Source organism: Salvia splendens, chromosome 11 (genome assembly GCF_004379255.2).
Source record: "Salvia splendens isolate huo1 chromosome 11, SspV2, whole genome shotgun sequence".
NCBI lineage: Eukaryota > Viridiplantae > Streptophyta > Magnoliopsida > Lamiales > Lamiaceae > Salvia > Salvia splendens.
Genome location: NC_056042.1, coordinates 21,963,080 through 21,985,572, shown reverse-complemented (window position 1 = coordinate 21,985,572; position 22,493 = coordinate 21,963,080). Strand labels below are relative to the sequence as shown.

At 40.8% G+C, this 22,493-nt stretch overlaps 1 long non-coding RNA gene across 1 annotated transcript; it reads left to right on the top strand.

Annotated features, from left to right (window-relative positions):
* Positions 1-4,617: 4,617 nt before the first annotated feature.
* On the top strand, positions 4,618-13,549 carry LOC121755614. The gene is made up of 2 exons (XR_006040836.1): positions 4,618-5,338; positions 12,498-13,549. It is a non-coding gene; the product is annotated as an uncharacterized LOC121755614 (long non-coding RNA).
* Positions 13,550-22,493: the final 8,944 nt, after the last annotated feature.

Here is a 22,493-nt window from a genome sequence, read left to right as displayed (position 1 = left end):
CTATTTCCGTCAGCTTTCTTCCAAATTCGCACCGATTAAACACTTAATCCAACCGAGAGCAACCCTTTGAATATCAAATCAATCGGTGGAATTGTTTTTTAGAGGTGGTGGTGAAGTTATGAAATTCCGGCAGAAGCTCCGGCTGGAAGTTTTCTTGAAGAATAAGCCCTTTCCTCTCCATTGAATCTCCTCCACATCCCTCGATGTACTCCAGATTTGATTTAGATTATATTCAAACGGTGGGATTGTGAGTTTGTGGTGGAATCGAGTGAAAACAAAGCCTGAGGTTATACTTTCTGGAATCTGTCTTACCGTCCAACAGACTGAACTGAGAGAGACTCTTCCAGTAGCTGTCCTTGGCGGTGAAAAAGGGAGTAAACCAGTAACTATCCGGCCGTTTGACAGCTAATACTCCGGTGGCTGTTTAAGGCTTCTGGCGACAAGGCGGTGGGGCAACGCCCCGTCCTCCGCGTCAAGCGGCGGCGACCTTCCACAACCATCGATTCCCTCCGGGGAGGGCTGCGCGGTTGTCGGAATTAACTTGCGATAAGTATTCCTTACTCAATCCTTTAGCTTAAAGTGTGTTAACCCTACGAGTAATTGCGTCGAATAGGTTACTGTTACATGGAATCCTTGGTGTTTTTACAAGTGGTCTTACGTGATTATCGTTGAATCTAAAGTGCATCTAAGTAGATTGAGTGGGAGTTAATTTTCTGTTCTATTGAAGTGATAATCCAATCTGATTAGCTGTGTTCATATCAATTATCAAATTTGCGATAATTGTTATCTTGGAGTTAATCCTTTTACGATCTGGTGTCTACCAATTATGCCTCTGTTTCCAACGTGAATCTGCTGTGTTATCTTGAGAATTACCCATCGCAATCCCTTTTAGGGATTAGCAAGTTTGTTTGCAGATTGAAAAAAGGAAAAAGGCAGTGAGAAGCAGTTTCCGGCGAATTTGTCCACCGTCGCCGGCGCCGGCCTTTGCGCAGTCATCTTCTCAGGCGCCAACTTCCGGTGACCTTTCATCTTTCTGCCAATTAGAATTTGAAATTCAAATTGGGCGGTTACATCCTTGGAAGTTGGAAGAGGCATCATTTGGGTTGGGTGGCTGATACTTGGGAAATCGGTCAAGGAATAAAGGCTAGGCGGTGGGAAGCTTCGAAAATTGTATTAGCCGTTATCCTTGGCGGCTGAATCCTTGGAAGTTGGGAAAGAAACTAATTTCGAGGACAGCTGCCTATGAATTTGGTGGTGAGGATTTAGGGCACCCGCAACGCTGTGCCGTTGCGGTTCCTATGCCGTTCCGGCGGAACGGTTCCGCGGCGGCACGCGTTGCGGGGTGCGTTCCGTCGCCGTTCCGTGCCGTCGCCATTCCTATGCCGTGCCGCGTTCCGTTCCGGAGGAACGCGGAACGGAACGTTCCGCCACGCGCCGAGGCGACGTGGCGGCCTCCCATTCGACGCGTGAAGCCCACTCGCTGCCCCGCGAGTGGGCTTCGTCTGGTGACGCAATAATTCATTTTTTTTTAAAATTCGAATTTAATAATAATTTTTTTTTTTTGCAACGGTAATGAGACCATTTTTTTTATATCCGTTTTTTATTTTTTTTAATTTTTATTTTATTTATTTACTCTATAAATACTCCTATTTCATACTCATTTCAATCACAAACACACATCTATTCCTCTCTATTTCCACCCCAATTTTCATCTCAAATCAACTCTATTTTCCTTCTCACAAATTTAATCAAACTAATGGATCCTTATGAACAAATGCGTCAAATATTGGAACAATCACTTGAAGAAGATCGACGACGGGAGGCGGAAGAAGCCGCGCCGCCCTAACGACGCTCCCGTACGTACATCCATCGTAACCGGGAGGAAGCCGCCGCAAGGTTAGTACGCGACTACTTCTGCGATAACCCGGTTTGGGGAGATACGTACTTCCGTCGCCGTTTCCGCATGGGGAAACCTCTATTTCTCCACGTCGTGAATACTTTGGCAGCCCGGGAAGAGTTCTTCCAGGAAGGGTTCGACGTGGTCGGCCGTCCCAGCCACACGACGCTGCAGAAATGTACTGCAGCAATCCGCCAGCTTGCGATGGGACAAACGGCCGACATGTTCGACGAATACCTCCACATCGGAGACAGCACTGGGCGAATGTGCTTGCTCAAATTCTGCAAAGGCGTTCGGGCAGCCTTCAGCGACGAATTTCTCCGGAGGCCAAGCACGGCCGATTGTCAGTTCCTGCTCGACCTTCACGAAACAGTGCACGGATTCCCCGGGATGCTCGGCAGCGTCGATTGCATGCACTGGCAATGGAAGAATTGCCCGGTGGCGTGGAAGGGGTCCTACACGAGCGGCCACAAAGGCACCCACCCAACTGTTATACTCGAGGCCGTTGCCAACTACCGACTTTGGATCTGGCACGCGTACTTCGGGGCCCCCGGATCGAACAACGACGTAAACGTGCTCCACCAGTCCGACCTCTTGACCGAAGTTTTGGATGGTAAAGCGCCGGCCATCAACTTCGTCGCCAACAACCGGCTTTATAAAATGGGGTACTATCTCGCCGATGGCATCTACCCGAAGTGGCCTACCTTCGTGAAGACGTGCAGTGGGTCTGCGAACCCAAAGCAGCCTCTTTTTGCGCAGAAGCAGGAGGCTGCTCGCAAGGATGTGGAGAGGGCGTTCGGGGGCCAAGCGCGCTTCAACATCATCAAAGCCCCGGCTCGTACGTGGTTCATGGAAAACATGGTCGACATCATGTATACGTGCATAATCTTGCACAACATGATTGTCCAAGACGAAGGACCCGAGGCGGGAAATTGGTTCGACGACGAATCCCCCGGAAGCTCAACCGCAAGTAGTCCGCCTCGAAGTGGAGCGCATCCGTCTATACAAGAACGGTTATCTATTCGTGCAAGGACACGCGACTCTAGTGCCCACACCCAACTCCAACAGGATCTAATTGAGCACATTTGGGCAAATTTTGGCGGATAAAATTATTAAAATTGTGTACTTTTTATTTTTTTAAGTTTAAGTTGTAATTTTTTTTAATGTTGTGTGTTTTTTAATAAAGTGTGTTTGTTTTTTAATAAAGTGTGTTTATTTAAATTGAATTGGGTTGGAAATAAAAAAAATGAAATTGAATGAATAGTAATTTAAGGAACGGTTAAGGAACGCAGGGTTGCAGGTTCCGTTCCTTAGTTAAGGAATGGAGTAAAAAAGTACAGTGGGACGCTCAAATAGTGGTTTAAGGAACGGTATAGGAACGGTATAGGAACAGCGTTGTGGATGGCCTTAGACCTTAATCCAAGGCGGTGGGGTGCATTGGAACAAGCAGGAGCATTTAATTTAGATCCTAAAAAAATAAAAAACACACAATTAAAATCCTAAAAAATAAAAGTACACAATTTTAATAATTTCATCCGCCAAAATTTGCTCAAATGTGCTTAATTAGATCCTGTTGGAGTTGGGTGTGGGCACTAGAGTCGCGTGTCCTTGCACGAATAGATAATCGTTCTTGTATAGACGGATGCGATCCACTTCGAGGCGGACTGGTGGAGCACGTTTACGTCGTTGTTCGACCCGGGGACCCCGAAGTACGCGTGCCAGATCCAAAGGCGGTTGTCGGCAACGGCCTCAAGTATAACGGTTGGGTGGGTGCCTTTGTGGCCGCTCGTGTAGGACCCCTTCCACGCCACCGGACAATTCTTCCATTGCCAGTGCATGCAATCGACGCTGCCGAGCATCCCGGGGAATCCGTGCACTGTTTCGTGCTTGGCCTCCGAAGAAATTCGTCGGTGAAGGCTGCCCGGATGCCTTTGCAGAATTTGAGCAAGCACATTCGCCCAGTGCTGTCTCCGATGTGGAGGTATTCGTCAACATGTCGGCCGTTTGTCCAGTGGCAAGCTGGCGGATTGCTGCAGTACATTTCTGCAGCGTCGTGTGGCTGGGACGGCCGACCGCGTCGTACCCTTCCTGGAAGAACTCTTCCCGGGCTGCCAAAGTATTCGCGATGTGGAGAAATAAAGGTTTCCCCATGCGGAAACGGCGACGGAAGTACGTATCTCCCCAAACCGGGTTATCGCAGAAGTAGTCGCTTACTAACCTTGCAGCGGCTCCCTCCCGGTTACGATGGATGTACGTACGGGAGCGTCCTTGGAGGCATCGCGGCTTCCTCCGCCTCCCGTCGTCGATCTTCTTCATGTGATTGTTGCAATATTTGACGCATTTGTTCAAAAGGATCCATTAGTTTGATTAAATTTGGGAGAAGGAAACGAGAGTTGATTTGAGATGAAAATTGGGGTGGAAATAGAGAGGAATAGATGTGTGTTTGTGATTGAAATGAGTATGAAATAGGAGTATTTATAAAGTAAATAAATAATAAAAAATATATAAAACGGATATAAAAAACGGTCACATTACCGTTGCAAAAAAAATTTATTAAATTCGTATTTTTAAAAAAAAAATTGAATTATTGCGTCACCGGGACGAAGCCCACTCGCGGGGCAGCGAGTGGGCTTCACGCGTCGAATGGGAGGCCGCCACGTCGCCTAGGCGCGTGGCGGAACGTTTCGTTCCGCGTTCCTCCGGAACGGAACGCGGCACGGCATAGGAACGGGGGCGGCACGGAATGGCGACGGAACGTAGGCTGCAACGCGTGCCGCCGCGGAACCGTTCCGCCGGAATGGCATAGGAACCGCAACGGCACAGCGTTGCGGGTGCCCTTAGGAATTGGAGGAGTCCTTGCCTAATGACTCATCACCCACTCCTAGGCATTTCTCTCGGGAAGGGGACTGCGTACACGCGGACGCCTACTCAGCAGCAACATCAATGGTGACTCAGCATCCACGTAAGAACTTAGTCAGCATCCACGTCGATCGTGACTCAGCATCCACGTCGATCGTGACTCAGCATCCACATCAGCCTGACTCATCCTCCACGTTGGACGTAACTCAGCAGCCACTTCAGCTCCACGTTGGACGTGACTCAGCAGCCACATTGACGGAATCATCATCCACATAGGACGTGATTCGGCCGCCACATCAGCTTTTTCTCGGCCATGTGCCGCGCTCATCTCGCCGAGACACTGGCACCAGACAAGCTTCCACCCTCGGCTGACTCTCTTCGGTCAGGCTCGCAACGTCGGTGCACCGAGACCCGTCGACTTACACTTTGCCATTTTGGAGGAGATCAAGAGCATTTTCGGCTTCCCGTTGGGTTCCCTGTCGGTGAAGTACTTGGGAGTGCCCCTCGCGTCGAGCAAGCTCAACATCATGCATTACTCACCACTGATCGAGACGATCGCTTCCCTCACCAAAAAATGAACAGGTAAGAATCTTTCTTATGCCGGTAAAACTGAACTTGTGCGCTCGGTTGTGCAGGGAGACAAGTGCTACTGGCTACAAGTCATTCCCCTGCTGGCAAACTTGAGGTACCGGATCATCTCTATCTGCCGTGAGTTCCTTTGGGGTACGAAATACCCCCCTGTGGCTTGGAAGGATCTCTGCCTACCAAAGGATGAAGGGGGACTCGGCTTTCGGGACCTCGGGGCGTGGAACAAGGCTCTACTTGCGCGGAACTTGTGGAACATTCACTTGAAGGACTCCCTGTGGATCAAATAGATCCATAGATAGTTTCTCAAGAACAGGACGTTGTGGGAATGGACGGCTAGATTGCGAGACTCACCACTTTTCAAGAGGCTGGTTGAAATCAGAGACGAATTGCTTGCCGACCGGCCGAGAAGAGAAGTGGAGAAGCTGCTGGGACAATGGTACGGGAGCAAGGGAGCGGTCGAGGCATACGAGTGGTTCATGCCAAAAGGAGAACGACGACTGTGGCACAGATTCATGTGGAAGGAGTTTGTCCCGCCAAAGTACTCCTTCACTACTTGGCAAGCTCTCAAAGGACGACTTCCAACGAGGGACAGACTGGACTACAAGAACATCGATCAACGCTGCCCCTTGTGCATGGCGCACACGGAGTTGGTGGACCACCTCTTCTTCAAATGCCACGAGACATGGGCAGTTTGGAAGGAGATCAAATCTTGGCTGGGATTGCTGAGGAACATCACCACGATGCCGAGCGCCATCAAGTGGATGATCAAGGAAAGAAGTGGCGCGGCAATCATCCGCAAGGCTAGAAGGCTAGCCCTCATCGCAATGGTCAGCCTAATGCGGCAAGGGAGTTTAGCGTTGCTCTCAGCCACGGGGGTACTGTTTTTCCTCCTAGAGACTTTTTCCCATCGGGTTTTATTTCTAGGAGGTTTTAACGAGGCCCCACCCTTACCTCCATTGGGGTAACGTGGACGGTAGCAATGAGTACTAGCACACCTTGACGGAAAGAAGAACCGAAGCAAATCAAATGGATCCCATCTTGAAGACCTTAACCAATGTCAAGTCTCAATTTTGTTGATGTACTGATATTATATGTTGCTTTTCGGTTTGAGACACCTACTCTTAGGGCTCCGTTTCCCTAGAGTTTACTTCCCCTCCCCACTGGCCTACATAGCTTCGGCTCTTAGGGATGTATCCCTCGGGTATGCCTGTGTTTTGCTTGTAATTTACTTTTTGCCTTTATATTCCATTCATTGATTCATCAAAAAAAGGAGTAAAAGTGGGTACGGGCCCACATCCGTGCTCTATCCGTGCTCGTTGGCAAGAGCACAGATGTGGATGCTCTTAGCTCTACCATTTTGTTTCCGATCTTTCACTCTTGGCCGACGGCCCTCCCTAAACTAATTATCCTCAACAGAGCTAAATACAAACGACGAATACTCCAAATTGTCGTATACATACGTATACACGGACTTGAGCTTTCTTCTTCTTCATCTCCGATCGAACTTATTCCCACTATAAATTCAACCAATTACCAATCATTCGATACATATGTGAACATATTTCTATACTCAATCCAGTTCTGGTTTAATTAATTCCAATCCGGAGACAAAAAAAAATGTCCGCTTGGTGGAATAAGAAAGGGTGGAGCAAAGTTTCGGATAATTCGGCCAAGAAGAGAGGGAAAATTATTGACAACCATAAAGTCAACTGCTTCGACGAAGCTCACACGAGAAATTCGCCTACAATTAGTCAAGATTTTGGTGCAGAATTGTGGCTGCCGGAGCTAAGAACGGCCACCGGAATTGCACCTACACAGATAGAACTAGGCGAGAGAGAAGAGAGATTGAGAGAAGAAAAGTTTTGCATTAATGATTGAAAAATGAATACAAATGAGGGAGAGATCAGCTTATATAGCTGTGTGTGTAACTAACAACGGTTAACAACTCTAACCGCTTCTAACTAACTCTCATTTCAGCTCTAACTAACTCTCATTTCAACTCTCAACAACACACTCGTGTGCATGCGTTCATGCACACGTCAGCTTTATTTAAATTCTATATATCATGTGTCAAACGTCCCCCCTCAAGTAACCTTGCCCTCAAGGTTGGAATTGAGGAAATCTCTCTTGAATATCGTGTAAGAACTCCCATGTTGCATCTTCAGGGAAAGAGTTGGTCCAATGTATCAAGACTTGAGTTGCTAGTTGATTCCCACGTTTCACCAAGCGGCGGTCTAGAATCTGAACTGGTTCCAAAAAAGTCGAGTTGCCGATGACTGGGAGGGTGCCATGGAGCTGAGAGATTGGCCCTACCTTCTTCTTCAATTGGGATACATGAAAAACCGGGTGTATTTTTGTGTCAGCAGGCAAGGCAAGGTTGTATGCCACTTCTCCAAACTTGTCTACAATCTTGAAGGGTCCAAAGAAGCGGGGACTGAGTTTATGGAATTGTCTATCACGGAGGGTGTTCTGACGATAAGGTTGGAGCTTCAAGTAAACCCAATCACCTATAGCAAAACGTCGGTCAGAGCGATGCTTGTCGTGTTATTGTTTCATGCAGCGTTGAGCGCGGCCCAAGTGGAATTTCAACACATCCATCATAGCTTCTCTAGCTAAAAGGCTCTCATTTACATCATGCCCGGTTGAATCACCCTTGAAGTAAGGAATATGAAGTGGAGGGGGATAACCGTATAAGGCTTCAAAGGGAGTGGTCTCAATGGCTGTGTGAAAGGAGGTGTTGTACCAAAATTCTGCAAGACTCAGCCATTTGCTCCAATTGGTGGGTTGATCTCCACACATACATCGAAGGTAAGTCTCCAAACACCGGTTTACAACCTCAGTTTGGCCGTCGGATTGAGGGTGATAAGCCGTCGACATATGGAGCTCTACACCCTGTAATTTGAAGAAGTCCGACCAGAATTGGCTGATGAAACCTTATCTCTATCACTGATGAGAATAGTAGGAAGACCATGGAGTTTAAACATGTGATCAAGGAAGGCCTGAGCAACTGAGAGACCCGAATATGGATGAGTTAGAGGCATAAAATGAGCATATTTAGTCAGTCTATCCACCACCACTAGTATAGTTGATTTCCCTTGAGATAGAGGGAGACCTTCAATGAAATCAAGACTGACGTGGGACCAGACAGCTTTAGGGATAGGCAGTGGTTGTAGAAATCCTTGTGAAGCACTATTATCATACTTGAAACGTTGGCACGTATCACGTTCTCTTATATAATATCTGATTTGTTTCTCCATATTGGCCCAATAGAAAAGAGAAGATAAACGCTTATATGTGGCGAGAACCCCTGAATGGCCTCCAGAACTTGAATAATGGAATAGCTGGATGATTTTTAAGCGTAGAGTCTCATCATTGCCCACCACCAGGCGCCCTTTTATTCTCAACTAATTCCCTAACCAAGAAAATTTAGATGTAGAGGTGGGATTCTGTTTGAGCTCCTTAATGATTTGTTGTAGCACTGGATCAGTTTCCCACAAAGCTTGAATCAGGGGATAGATATCAGTAGCAACTGTAGTGATGGTCATACATAGCACTTCAGAAGAGTGCACTCTGGATAAGGCATCAGCTACTAAATTTTCCACACCATTCTTATAAGTAATTTCAAAGTCAAAGGCCATTAGTTTGGAAAGCCAATTAAGTTGGCCTGGGGTAGTAAGCTTCTGCTTCATCAAATGGCTCAAATAGTGCATGTTGCTCAAATAGTGGCTCCATCCTTAGAGATTATATGCCCCAAGTATTCTATCCGCGGCTTAGCAAATTCACATTTGCTAGCTTTAGCAAACAAAGAATTCTCATGTAGTTTCTGAAAAACCAATTGGAGATGAACCAAATGAGATTCTAAATCCTTTCTATATACTAGGATATCATCAAAGAAGACCAGTACACATTTCCTTAAGAATGGTCTAAAGATGTCATTCATCAAGCTCTGAAATGTAGCCGGAGCATTTGTGAGATCAAAGGGCATGACAACAAATTCATAGTGGCCATCGTGAGTCTTGAATGCAGTTTTAGGGATGTCTTGAGCCTCCATTCGGATCTGATGATAACCAACTCTCAAATCAATTTTAGAGAAAATTGTAGCACCTCTAAGTTCCTCTAGTAGTTCATCAATAAGGGGAATGAGATACTTATCCTTAATAGTGAGTTTATTGAGCCTCCTATAATCCACACACATTCTCCAAGTTCCATCATTTTTCTTTACAAGCACTACTGGCGAAGAGAAGGGACTTGAACTAGGTTGAATGAAGCCCTGCTGTAATAGATCAGCCACTTGTTTTTCAATAATGTTCTTCTGTAAAGCAGAGTGTCATAGGGTCTGGAATTAACTGGAGAAGCATCCGGTATGAGAGATATTTTGTGGTTGTGAGACCTCAGTGGGGGCAATGTGGTTGGCTCTGGAAATACAGATTGATGCTCATCCAACGAATAGAGTGAGGAAGTTGCTGCTGTTTCTCAGTATTTTGTACAACAAAAAGCTCAGAATGACCTTCACCATTCATCTGAATGCAGCATAGTTGGACTCATTCGCTATGACTTAGAATTTTATTAATTTCTCTTTCTGATGCAGCCTGTACCAGATGTTCATTATGCCCCCCCTAGCACATGCCTTCTGCCATTCAAGGTAAAATCCATAGTCAAGTTTTTGAAATTCCATTGGATATCACCAGGAGTCTCTAACCACTGAATTCCCAACACCATGTCACAACTGCCCAAAGGTAAGAGGAGCACATCAGTGACAAATGTGGTGTCTCTCAATGACCACTTCAGTCCCTTACACATTGACTTGCATTCCAATCTATTTCCATCAGCAACATCCACTGTATATATACAGGGTTCACCCCAGTGAGTGACAACCCTAACTTCTTAGCCGCTTGCAGATCAAGAAAGTTATGAGTACTACCAGAATCAATAAGAATATGAAGAGCTTTTCTTCCAATTCTGCCAGTAACTCTCATAGTTCTAAAGCCTCTGGCAGAGGAACCATTAATAGCATGGATAGAGATTAAAGGATTCTCATGTTCACCTAATTCTTCAATGAATGTATCAGATTCACTTTCAATAGCATGCACACCATCATCTATCTCAAGCAAATAAAGCTGTTTCCTAGCACATCGATGACCTCTTTCAAACTTCTCATCACGACCAAAACACACACCCCTAGCTCTCTTATCAGCCATTTCTTCCTCAGTAAGAAGTCTTTTAGATTTAAAGGCAGGTGTGATAGGAGTAGGGAGTAATGGAGCAGAGTTGTGTGTTTGTGAAGATCTAGCATCAAGAGTGTTGAATCGTCTACTAGTCTGATTAATTCCCTCTTTAACAGGTGTAGACATATCTTGCAAACGAGCTAAAGCATAAGCATGCACAAGAGTCCGAGGCATAAACATTCTCACAGCTTTTTGCACATAAGGTCTGAAGCCATTGATGAAGTGACTCACAGCATAAGATTCAAAGATAGACACACGACCTAAGAGTAGTTCAAAGCGGTCATGATATTCAGAGAAAGGACCTATTTGTTTCAATGCGAGTAACTCTGTCATTGGATCGCCAAGGAGTTGATCTCCAAATCTTCCTTCAAGTGCTTGCAGAAATAGCGGCCAAGGTGTAGCCATAGCGCGATCCTGATACTTCGACCAATTCTGGAACCACTGCAGTGCGCGGCCTTCAAAATTGATCACAACTAAACGAACTTTAGACTCCTCTGGAGTTAGATCGACTGTGAAGAAATGATCGCATCTAAGGATCCAGCCGGCCAGATCCTCGCCGGAGAAGATAGGGAAGCTGACCTTCGATTGGCGAGTAGCGAAGTATGGTTGACGTTGAAGGCCATTCCCTGCGAATTGATTTTGAGGAATACCTCCGGCGAATTGAGGTCCAGTAGCAGCAGTAGGATTCGGCACAAATCGATTGAGAATCTCAGTATGTTGAAGTTGAAGAGCGAGGATAGCTTCGAGTAATTCCTTCATAGCTGTATCACGCGCGCAATCAGCGTTATCGCGAAGTAAGTCAAGTTCCTCCCGTTTACAATCAGATACTTTTGCGGAGAAATCAGCCAAGGCGGCCGATAGCATTTCCTCTAAGCGACGCATGTCGCCAGAGCGAGTTTCCACCATCACAGGCGAAGGATCGTTACGACTGATACCACTTGGTGCAGAATTGGGGTTGCCGGAGCTAAGAACGGCCACCGGAATCGCACCTACACAGATAGAACTAGGCGAGAGAGAAGGGAGATTGAGAGAAGAAGTTTTGCATTAATGATTGAATGAATGAATACAAATGAGGGAGAGATCAGCTTATATAGCTGAGTGTGTAACTAACAACGGTTAACAACTCTAACCGCTTCTAACTAACTCTCATTTCAGCTCTAACTAACTCTCATTTCAACTCTCAACAACACACTCGTGTGCATGCGTTCATGCACACGTCAGCTTTATTTAAATTCTATATATCATGTATCAGATTTTTCCGCCGGAGATTCATCGGCCTTCTCTGGCTTCGATTCTTTCGATAAAGGCCAGCCGCAGCCGTTGCCTAGGCCGTTGATTGATCAGGTCCACGGAGGCGGCTCTGGATCTCGATCCGGATCGGGTTCGGTTTCGAGCGTCAGCTCATCTGGCTCGTCCGATGATCACGCTCAAATTGCCTCTGATCACGCTTCTTTTAGGTGATTTTTTGGGGGACTTTGTTTTTGGTTAATGGTTGTTGATAAATAGTTGAATTTGATGAATTAGTTATCTGATTTTGTCATAAAACTGGAAATTTGATTACTTTTCTTTATCTTATATTTGTTTTTGAGTTAGTTAACTAGGCTAAGCGATCAATCTAATTTCTTGCGTATCAGCAATAATTTTTTCTGAGAATGCTAATTCCTCATTTTATGCCTTTTTTCTCTTGCAATGATTGTATCTCAAACTTATCTCTTTTCGAACTTGTGCATATATATCTCTAGCCAAAGTTTAGAAGATGAAGTACAACACTGTAAATTAAATTCAACGCAAATGCAATTCAAAGGAAAGCGGTGGATTAGTGTTATTTGGTTCTCTGGCATTCAATGTGAAGGCAACATAAACTTGTAATAAATTGTTTACACTGTGCTTCTTTAAATTGTGGATGACATATTTCAATCCTTTGATAGAGGGCATGGGGAGAACAGATTGAGTCCTTTACTAAGGAGCCCAGGTCGAGGCTCCAGGTGCAGTACAACACCCGTATAACCTCTTCATACTCATCTTAGTGGAATGAGTTTGGACTCTCCCGGTGGGAAACTGGAGGAAGGGAAGAGTGAGTTTCATAAACTGCCCCTTCCACCTGGCTCTCCATCTAGCCCTTCTGCATTACCAACTCCAAGAAGTCCTGGCACTACTGAAAGCTCAAGTAATAATGCTTCCAAATGGAGAAAAGGAAAACTTTTAGGAAATTATGGGAAATTATGGAATGATTTTAAGGAAAGTAGCTTTTTATTAAACACTGTTTTTCACTAGAATCTACCGCAATATCATCTATTATAACTTCATTTTCATGTAGATTGATACATTACATGCCTTTGGAAAGGGTATTCATCAGGACCCTTAACTCCAGCGGGTCGTCTGCTGCGTGTATCTTTTTATATTATATGACTCCATTTAGACTATAGGGGCTGAACTTAGGACAAAATTGGTTATATTCTCTTGTGCAGTCTACTTGGTTTAATCTTCTACAGATTCTTTACATAATAAGAGAATCTAATGTTTTTATGGCAGTGAGAATGGGCAAATGTGTGCCATAAAAGAAGTCAGACTTGTTTCAGATGATCAGTCATCAAAAGAAAGTCTCAAGCAACTGAATCAGGTCCTTCTGAGTACTTTCTGTCTTGATATACATTATCAACTACTCGAAGAATAACATTCTTCCTTAATGCATATGGCTTTATCTGTTCATATCCATATCTTCCTTGCACATTTTTTATATATTTTCAGGAAATAACCTTGCTAAGTCAGCTTTCACATCCAAATATTGTTCAATACTATGGAAGTGATATGATACAATTTAGTTCTGTTTATTATTGTAGTGCATCTCTTTGATCTATTTGTTGAAAGCCCAGCTTGGACGAATACATTATAATAGCCAAGACGGGTACTCAGACAGTTGATCAAATTGGTAATGCGGTACATATGAAAAAAAATACCAAGAACTCCCCATTATCCAGAACATTGTTTCTTATTTGAGTCCCGTAGTGCTAGAACCGTAAGAAGAGAACTAGAGATGCTATAACCGTAAGAAGAGAACCAGAGATCTCTAAGACTGGACCAAGCTTCTCTTTAGTACAAAGAATAATACCGTTAATAACGGTAAGAGTTTCTGCTCCAAGAACAACTTAGGATACTTGATAGGCTTCTGCTAAAGCCTCTTTGAGCTGTCAGAATCTTTAACAACATATCTATGTCAGTATAAATGAGTGTTGGCATCCACTGTAGTTTAGCCAAACAGTAGAAGATTCCAATCTCCTGATAATTTCTGAAGTTGGCACATAGTCAATTCATTTGTCTTGTACCCTAATAGGCATCCAAATACGTGGCTTCTCTCTCTAAAGTAAGTTGTATTGCTATGATTGACCTGTATGCTTTACCTTCCATAAATAAAGTCACAAGACTCACAACTCACCATGAAGTCACAACTCGCAATAAAAAAGTCATAAACGTTATCTCAACATACTGGCTCAAAAGTTGGTTATGCATGTGGCAAACAACATCGTCTCCCCTTGTTTAGACTCCCTTAACTGAAACCAGAATTTAATCTCTTTTTAAGAATGACCAAACTATGTCTCGCAAATAAAGAAGCAGATGACCTGATTTCATTTGGACCAGAACTTATTACATGTCAAACAGATCTCAACAGTCAAAACATGGTTTCTATGTAGATTCCGCTCAAACTCTCCTCAAGAAAACTTCAATGCGGAGAAATATTTCGTTTCCAAACCACCTCCTTCACATCCTTATTGTTGAAAGGCGTCTGATGAACTTGCGACACAGAATATAAAAAATAAACCAAATATCTAGTCCTTAATGAATGAATACATAGACAGTAGTATGTGTGGGGTGGAAACCCGAATGTTGTGTACCGGGTCGGTGGGTAGTTTTCAGAGCTACCAAACGCTGCAAAACATTTGTGTACAGTGGTGTTTCAATGCATTTCTAGCCTACCATCCGCACCCTTATTGTGAGACAGACTGAAATTGCAAAAGGTGACTCTTATTGTGGGACGGAGGGAGTATAAAATAGTTAAAGTGGAGATAATGTAAATAAGAGAAAGAATAATGTAGAGAAGAGATATTTAAGTGTTTGAAAATAAAATGAAATAAAGAAGGCCATCAAACTGCCTAATTTTAGGATCAAATCGCTAATCATAAGGTCAATATTTGGGTTGTGTTTTGCATTAAGATTAACTCTTGTTTTTGATCAAAATCTTTCTACAATATTCATACGTATTTCATATCAAATCTCATTTTGTATCAATTGTCTCATTCTCGAAATGGCCTTGTGCCACAAGGTTGGGGTAACTTGAAAACACGATACATTGTTGGAGAAGGGTCATATTCATGCTTGTGAACGGAGTCGGGTCACAGATAAAAGTATGGCATAAAACATGAAGGAGAAGATTAAGTTTGTTGGATCTTTTATTGACTGCTGAGTGAAAGGGTTTATGTGTAAGCTTGGAAGTGGTAATCCACCTGCCAAGTTTGTAAAACTAAGAGCCATCAAAATATTGAACATCAAGTAGTGCATGCGTAGACTTCAATAAGGAAACCGTTGATGTGGAATGGAAGGTAGCTTCTGCCGAGACCAACTTATGCTGCAACAGAGGGATGGACAGGGCAGAAGTAGCGGAATATCATGGCTTCGAGGCATCGGGGGCGTTGTCTGAAGCACGAGAGTCAGTAGAGGTTTGGATGGAACAAAGGTTTGCACGTCTGCTGTATTGGTGTTGGATGGCGTGTAAGTATTCTCAGCACGCAGGAAGTATGTAGGGAACGATGGTAAATCACCAAAATGTTCAATAACTCGTGAACAAATCCGTCCTACGATAAAGAGGGGCAGTGAGATTGCTTCCAAGGCTTGGTCGGTTCGTCGATGGCGAGCATAGCGACGTCAACATGGCTGGTTGGTGGGGTCTTTGTCACGAGAAAGTATTGGTCAGCTCGTGCAAGAGCATCAGATTCATCAAACTTTGGAAACGTCATTAACGGTGACTCACAAGAAGCTCGAAACTCCAACAAGAAATCCTCAAACTATGAATTCATCAAAGCCTCAAGTCGATCTGGCCTCTTTTGGAACTGTGACTTCATCTCTGATATAGCCTTCTCCAATCCATCCACCTGCGCAAGTGTGGCATCTGTTCGAGAATTGACCATCGTTCACCGCACCAAATTAGTATAGAGTGAAAGGCAAAACCATCAAATGTGTTCGATAATATGGATACATAAGAAATATATTAAACCATGAATATTGATTCTAAAATTTGGAAATAAATATGAAACTGAAATTGATACATAGAAAAATGGGACGAACCCTAACCAAGAAATGAACAATATCCTATCCTCATGGCACTTGCCTTCATAAACTAGTTGATCTATTGGATACATCTTCAATTGTTTGAGAAGTACTCATTCCGTCCTAAAAAAATAGACAAACTTGTAAATGATGCGGATTTAACGTGCAATTGATAAAGTAAGAAAGAGATAAGAAAACATGAGAGAGAAAGGGAAAAAGTAGGGGAATGAGTTTTAGTTGATTGTGGAGTCCACATTACAAATGATGTGTAGAATTATTATTTGCTGTAAACTTTCTATATTTTTGGGTACAACCCAAAATGATAAAACTAGTCTATTTTTGTTAGAACGAATGGGATATTATAGAGACAGAGAAGATTCATAATCTTACTTGAAAAATAAAACAAAAACTACTTATCTAAATCAAAACTACTCTCTGCATCCCAAGGAAAATGATCTCTCCTTGGGTTGTAAGTTTTATGTCTCACATATGTTACATGTGATAGAATCCTAAATAGAATTAGATTTTTAATATAGTACATTAACTTGGTATAAGACACATTTTCCCTAATTAATTAACTATCAATTGAATATATTGATTTAAATGGACGTTTCCTAATTAGTCATTAATTATTGACTAATATATAGGTTTCCTATTAGTGCACAGATTATGCCTAATAATGCAACACGGATTCATTTATTAAAGTTTCATCTAGTCCGCCCATCCACCTAATCTAATGGTTGATATTAAGTAGGAACTTAACACTAAGGAAGCAATAGTACCTTAATGCTCTCATATATATATATATATATATAGAGAGTCCCATTATTCACAAATCCACTCTTAAAGACCGAACCACCAAACCATACCAAATTAGGGTTTTTTGATCTACTTTTTTATGGATGAGAGACACAAATTTATCAATTATTTTCGCCTTCATCACGAGCCCATTTTAATTCATCCGAAGGTAAATAAGTCATACTAACATGTTACGAAGTTTTTACTTCATTCCAGTAGGTTTTTACTTCATTCCAGTAGGTTTTTACTTCATTCCAGTAGGATTATTACTTCATTCCAATACGTAAATGCGGTTTCGCCGTCGCGTGCCGTTCTTTCTCTCTACAATATCTATCACCACCGCCACAACGCTGATATGTTGTAATAAACACATGGAATGATGTGATAAATTATTGGAATGAAGTATGTCTAGAAGCATTTGAAGTCCTACTGGAATGAAGTAAAAACCTTATCCAATGAAGTAATAACGTTTCTGAATGAAGTAATAAACACACTTGAATAAATTGTATTTTTTAATGTAAATAAAGTAAAAACGCAGGTCAATGAATTCAAATGAAACATATGTTGAATCATTTCAAAACCTACTGGAAGAATGTAAAAACATGTTGTAGTTTCAAGGTATTACGTACGGAATGAAGTAATAAACCTATACAATGAAGTAAAATGGGCTTGTAATGAAGACCGAAAAATTTACACAGCAGCACATATCATAAAAAAAACTAGATCTAATGGCCCAGATTTGGTCTCTAGTTCGGTCTTTAAAATTGGTTCGACATTGATCACAACTCTCTCTATATATATATATATATATATAAGGGAGCGTTATTCTCCTATTCATCCCTTAGATCCTTTATTCTTCTTAATATGGGCCGTTAGATCTCATTCATCAACGGTCCAGATGATCTGCATTATTACACTATAATGATGCATTATTAGTCGGTGTGCATTATTCAACTGAAAATCTGCATTATTACACTATAATGGTGCATTATTAGTCGGTGTGCATTATTCAACTGAAAATCTGCATTATTAAATGACACGTGGCACCAATCTAACCGTCAGATGACAAAATTGTGGGGCTGAGATTAAAAAGAACAAAGAACAAATTACAAAAAGTAAATGAATACATCCCTATATATATATATATATAATTATGCACGCATCATATGCTATATTGATTTTGAGGACTTTATGTTTAATCAAAATCTTGTTTTCATAGTTTTAATCATGGATATTTTTAATTGATGAATTGTCAATTCATATTTTTATGTTTCCTATCGAGAATTAATGGTTTCCATGTTTGAAATATATTGTTTCCAAATTGATTCTATTTATGTATATGGAATTGATTTGGGTATTTTGACTGTGTTGACTGTGTATATTTTGTATGTAAATTGAGTTTGGATATATATATTGGTGAATTGAGATTTCAATTAAATGTTTTATGATTATGAATCTACCGAGAAGGTGGAATGAATGATTACATAATTCAATTCATGTTTTAATATGTACCTTGTTGATTATATTATGTTTACAAAGTGAGGTAAAATAATAAAAGTTTATAATCAAATTAATTGAAAATCTGTTTAAGCAATTAGTCACTAGACATTCTTGATTATATTATGTTTATTTTGCAATCACCAAAGTGGGGTAAAATAAGAAGAGTTTATAATCAAAGTAACATGAAAATCTGTTTATGCAATTAATCATCATGCTTGTTGTGGCTATTCATTATCTACATAGTTTGTTTGTCATAAAAAGTCTAGATTCCCAAAGGAAATAGTCTTTTTGCGATATAACCAACACTAATGGAGTTAATAATATAAATTGGCGTCGATTACCCAAAGGTAACGCTAGTTTATTATTACTCAATTATTGAACTAAGATATGAATATTAAAAGCATGATGTTTATTAGTGGATGAAGACTATCCAAAGGAGTTTTCATTATTACCTTATGATATGGATTTTCAAATTAATGTTCGTGTTATTATTCAAAGTTTTTATATGTGAGCATTCATCTTTTAAGTGCTCGTATAATGTAAAACATCTTTTTTCTACTAGTATGTTTACCTCAAACATTCTCTAACTTAATGGAACTAACTTCTTTGAATGGAAAGAGAAACTTAAATTCACTCTTGGAGTAATGGACTTTGACCTAACACTTTTGAATGATAAGCCAATGATCTTATGATCAAAGTAGTTTAGCTGATTGCTCATAATGCTTGGGAAAAATCTAACAGGACTAAGTTTACAGTTCATCAAAATATTCGTTGCACATAAAGTCTCTCAACGACTGATATTGCAAAAGAATGTTTGCAGAATGTTGACGATCGCTTCACAACTGCATATAACTCTCTTGCGGAAAAACTTATGAAGGATCTCATAAGCATGCAATATGATGGTTCTCGGACTATGTACGAGGATGTGATGGACATAAATAACATCTCTTCTAAGCCGGAAAAGTTAGGATTACAGGTGGAAGATGATTTCCCTGTCTAAGTCAACCTAACTTCCTTACCTCCTCAATATGGACCATTCCAAATTGATTCACTATAAAAGATAAGTGGACTCTTAATGAATTGGGGAACGTGTTGGTCTAGGATGAGCAAAAGTTGAAGAACCATGGAATGAGTGCATCTCAAGCTCGCATTTGCAACTGAAGGAGCGTCTAAAGGATAATATTCATTCGAATTTATCATTCTTATGGCATAAAGGAACTGGATCATATTTCCAGTGAAAGTATTAAGAGGCTTATAAAGGATAATATTCATTCGAATTTAAACTTTACAAGCTTTACCGTTTGTGTGGATTGTATTAAAGGTAAACAAACAAAACACAGTAAGAAAAATGCCACAAGAAGCACTGAGCTGCTTCAAATTATACAAATATTTTGTGGACCTTTTGATGTCCTGACTTTTGGTGGAGAAAAATATTTTATCACCTTTATTGATGATTTTTTCGCGTTATGAATTTATTTATTGCAAGAAAAATCTCAGGCAGCAGAGATGGTGAAAATTATTCGATCTGATAGAGATGGTGAATTTTACTGTCGTACCACTAAAATAAGTCAATTACATGGACCTTTTGCCAAATACTTAGAAGTTAATAAACTATGCCAAGTACACCTCAGCAGAATGATGTTGCTGAGAACGAAGCCGAACTCTCATGGAAATGGTTAAAAGTATGATAATTCTACCTTACCATATCGTTGTGAATTTATGCACTTAGAATCGCTATTTATGTATTAAATTGGGTTTCTAGTAAGGTTGTACCAAAGACTCTCTTATGAACTTTGGACAGGTAGAAAACCTAGTTTACAACACTTTCATGTTTGGGGCAGTCCAGCTGAAACTATAGTATACTCTTCGCAAGAAAAGAAATTGAATTTTAGACAGTTAATGGTTATTTTATACCAGAAAAATCCAAAGGGTATAGGTTTTATTGTCCTAATGATAGCATGAGAATTATGGAAACTGGAAATAAATGATTCTTTGAGAATGGTGAGACTAGTGGGAGTTCTGACACTCGTAATGCAGTCATTAATGAAATAAGGGTGTAACCTTCTTCCCTCATTTCCTCAATAATTAAGTGTACCAAATATTGTTGAACAACCTAACAATATTTGAATGACCAACCATTTAATGATGATGATGCCAAAGTCATTGAACATATGTGTGGAAGAAGCATCTACAGAAGTGTCATTAAGGCGTTTTCAACGAAAACGAAGGTTGGCCATTTCTGATGACTATGTGGTATATCTTCAAGAATCTAAATGTGATACAGGCATACATAACGATCCAGTTTCATTTTCACTAGCCATTAAGCGTGATAATTCTAATAAATGGATTGATGCCATGATAGAAGAGTTAAAATCTATGGATTATAATAAAGTTCGGGACCTTGTCGAATTACCTGATAGACACAAATGTAATAGGTGTAAATGGGTCTTCAAGATCAAATTCGACATGAGTGGTTTAATCGAACGATTTAAAGCCAGACTTGTTTCCAAAGGTTATACTCAGAAAGATAACATTAATTATAAATAGACTTTCTCTAATGTATCAAATGACTCACGTAGAATTATTTTGGCCCCCATTTTTGGCTTTTCTAATGACGATTTGTAAGAAGAAGTCTACATTAAACAACCTGAAGACTTCATTAAGAAATGGAATGAAAATTTAGTCTGCAAACTTAAGAAATCAATTTATGGACTGAAACAGGCTTCTCAACAATGGTATTTAAATTCCATGACACTATTAGTGCTTTTGGTCTTAATGAAAACACTGTTGATCGGTGCATATACCTCAATTAGTGGGAGCAAGTTCATATTTTTGGTTTTGTTTGTTGATGATATATTGCTTGCTAGTAGTGACATTGTATTACTACATGACACTAAAATTATCTCTCTAAAAATTCAAACATAAAAGATATGTGTGAGACATCCTACGTCATAGGGATAGAAATATCTCATGACCAATCATGTGGACTTTAGGATTGTCTCAGAAAAACCAAATTTAGAGAGATATAGGATGAGTGCATGTTCTCCAAATGTTGTTCCTATTCATAAAGGTGACAAATTTAGTTTGAATCTATGTCCAAAATCGAATAAGAATGTAAAGAGATGGAAAATATTTTTATGCATCTATCGTGGGAAGTTTCATGTATGCTCAAGTTTTTACTAGACCAGACATCAACTTTGCGCTCGAAATGCTAGGTTGTTACCAAAGTAACCCTGACATTGAACACTGGAGAGCTGCAAAAATGATAATGAGATATGTAAAGGGGACAAAAGATTTTATGCTCACATTATGGAAATCTGATCAATTAGAAGTGATTGGATATTCCGATTCAGATTATGCTTGATGTGTTGACTTTAGAAATCAAGTTTTGGTTACATTTTTCTTATGGTTGGATGAGCCATATCATGGAAAAGTGTAAAGCAAAGTTCTAATTCAACATCCACCATTAATGCTGAATTTATGACTTGCTTTGAAGCATTAATGATTACAAAATTCCATTTTGAGGCAATATCCAAGCCTTTGAAATTGTATTGTGATAATAGTGCAATCGTATCTTTCTCTAAAAATGACAAGTATTCAAAGGAGCTAACACATAGAATTAAAGTTTCTTGTCATGAAAGATGAAGTTTGGGAACAAAAAATATCTATAGAATGTATGAGCACATAGCTTATGGTTGGATGATCCAATCTTTATGTTTCCATGTTGGTTCAGACACTTATGTTATACTCCCTCCGTCCCCAAAGAATATGCACTTCGAGGTCGGCACGGATTTTAATGTAAAATTGGTAAAGTAAGAGAGGTAGAGAGAAAAAGTAATTAAAATATTGTTAGTGGAAAATGGGTCCCACCTCATTAGAGAGAAATGACTTTTCAAAATTAGAAAGTGTATATTTTTGTGGGACGGAGTGAGTAGATATTTTGAATTCAATAAAGTTGTTTCTACTTTTCCCGCATTTACTTATTATTTGATATGCATATGTACGTTTTTAGTATTAATGCAGGAGGTCTTGAAATAAGACAATTACAGACGTTGTGTCACTAATAGATTATTTTAGTGCGGTTATTGGTGATGTGTTACATGGAAGGAACTATATCGACTGAATGATATACGCCCGCTATAACCCACATCAGTAGTCTCACTAATATAATACTTATGTTTACCAATGATGAAAGTATTTATAAAGTCCAATATTATGCGCGTCTTATGTTTATTATGTCTATTTTAGTATGGCTCTGTCACGTGTGACAAGTGGGAGAATCGAAGACTTTGTGTCCCACATGTTCG